This window comes from Otolemur garnettii, unplaced genomic scaffold (genome assembly GCF_000181295.1).
Source record: "Otolemur garnettii isolate 467f Iridium unplaced genomic scaffold, OtoGar3 scaffold00101, whole genome shotgun sequence".
NCBI classification, from domain to species: Eukaryota; Metazoa; Chordata; class Mammalia; order Primates; family Galagidae; genus Otolemur; species Otolemur garnettii.
Window position 1 is genome coordinate 4,402,945 of NW_003852496.1, and position 2,633 is coordinate 4,405,577.

Genomic DNA, 2,633 nt, shown 5'->3' on the forward strand with positions numbered 1-2,633 from the left:
GGTCCCACAAGACTGTTTGAAACTCTTACCTTCCTTTGTGGAAAGGCCAAAGTCTGCTACTTTCACATTATTTTGTGAATCAAACAAAATGTTGTCGGGCTTCAGGTCCCTGTGGGCAACGCCCTCTTGATGAAGGTACTCCACTGCTTTCAGTATCTGCAGGAATATTGCTCGGACCTCCCCTTCTTGCATCTGGCCAAATTTCTCTATTCTGTCAGCAAGGTCTCCGCCACCTGCATGTTCCATGATTAAGAACCATTCGTTCTTACCCTCTATGACCTCCAGCAGCTTGATGATGTTGGGATGGTCCAGGCTCTGCATGATCTCAATCTCGGAAGACACAGACATGAGGCCAGAAGCAAGGCGTTTGTTGATGACCTTGACCGCCACCTCAGTTCCGGTTGCAAGGTGCCGGGCCAGCTTTACCTCGGCGAAGCCGCCCCGGCCAAGAGTCTCTAAGAGCTCATAGTTCTCAAGGAACTCCTTGTCCAGAGACACAGAGGCCACCCCAAGTGCCATGGAGAGCTTAACTGCTCTACCACTACACTAGATAAGCTACACTAAATAACTAATCCACAACAACTATACTCACTATGCTAAGAACACTAACAAACTGTTCTAACTGGGGCACTAAATAGACTAACACTACTAATGAAAGCTAACTAGGATAAAGATAATATGTGAACTTATGCTAACAAAACAAATAACACTATGCTAAAAACACTCCCTACACTATGCTAAAGTACTCACTGGGATAACTGCAAGAACTACGATCAAGGAAACATGCTATCTGAGGTCAAGTCCACAGGTCACCGAAAGAAACTTCCTGGGCTGTAACGACTAAAGACCCAGGCCCAGACAGGAGCTTATATAGGTTTTAGCGTCAATGAGATCAGAGCAAGAAATGAACCAATCAGGCCTGGGGATATCCAATCAGGCAGGGTGGGGTTTTTTTACCTTATATGGGCACAAAAACATTTTCCTCTTGAAAAAGAAACAAGAGCTTCTTGTTTACATGGGTTATAGAGACTGATAATTGGTTTATTATAAATTAAAACCTATACAATGTTTCCATGGCCTTGTCACTTAATAGTTTGAAATCCTGTGATAACTTTAGGTTTTTGGAAACCTCCTCATGTCTATATGGGAAGTATTCAATTTCTTCTTCTTTAAATTTGGATTGGTGTTAGAGGGATGCTAGAAATAGCTGGCATCATGATACCATACAGCAGTGTTCTAGGGTATGTGATACACAATAAGGTCCCATATTAACATCTAATGAGCTGCTAGGAAGATGAATCTCATCATAATTTTCCAAATGATTGACATCAGATTCATCATCAAAAACCTTGGAGGCTGGGCATCAATAGGCTGAAATATTCAAAGTCGTGAGGAAAAACAAAAAGATATGTCTACTAAGAGTCGAATATCCAAGAAACTGTGCTTCCAAAATGAGGAAGAAATTAAGACATTGTCAGATATCCAAAAGTCATGTACCAGCAGTCCTCCCCTCCTCCAATGGAAGGAGTCCTTCTGGTTGAAAAGAAAGGACACTAGACAGGAACTCACAGCTTGATAAAGAAATAAAGATGTCGGGAGGCACCTGTGGCTCAAAGGAGTAGGGCACCAGCCCCCTATACCTGAGGTGGTGGGTTCAAAACTGGCCCAGCCAAAAAACTGTCAAAAAAGGGAAATAAAGATGTCAGGTAAAGGCAAATACATGGACAGTTATAAAGCCTAGTACTATTTTTGTCTTGTGCTTGACTTAAGAGACTAACATATCAAAAAAGGCTATTTTGAGTGGATGTTTTGTACACATGTAATCTAGTGATACCAATAACTGAAAGAGCAATTAGGTAAGAAAAGGAAATAAAAGGCTCTCAAATTGAAAAGGAAGAGGTATAAAGTGATCAGTTTGCAAATGACATGATCTCATATGTAGAAAGCACTTAAGATTCCATAAAAGAAGTATAATAACCAAAGCAAATTTAGCAAGGGTTCTCACATGTATGGAATCTCAAGGGACCCCAAATAAACAAAACAATCTTGAAAGTACAAACTTGGAGGTCTAACCCTTCCTGTTTTCAAAACTCATTATAAGCTCCTGAGTTCAAAACAGGTTGGTACTGGCATGGGCAGACTTAGAGGGCAATGAAAGAGAACACTGAGCCTAGAAATTAACCTGCTCACGGAAGGTTAATTGATTTTACAAGGGTGCCATGAGCACCCAGTGGGGAAAGGACAGTCTCTTCAGCCACTGCTGCTGGGGCAACCAGATACCTACATGCAAGAGAATGAAGTTGGACCCTCACATGACTGATATCATACACAAAAATTAAGTCACAGTCAACTGAGGACTTAAATGTTAGGGGTAAAACTATGAAACTCCTAGAAAGAAATCATAGCAGGAAAGCTTCAAGACAATGGATTTGGTACTGATTTTTTGCCTGTAATACCAAAAGCATAGGTTACATATTTTAAGTAGGTAAACGGGACCACACCAAAAATCTAAAAGCTGGGCTGGGAGCAGTCGCTCTCCCCTTTAATTCTGGCATTCTGGGAGGCCAGGGTGGGTGGATTGACTGAGCTCAGGAGTTCAAGACCAGCCTAAGCAAGAGCAAGACCCCATCTCT

General features: G+C 41.8%; 1 pseudogene; it reads left to right on the plus strand.

The window, feature by feature from the left end:
* Window positions 1-783: 783 nt before the first annotated feature.
* LOC100953172 overlaps window positions 784-2,633 on the plus strand; it is a 4,552-nt pseudogene continuing 2,702 nt past the window's right edge.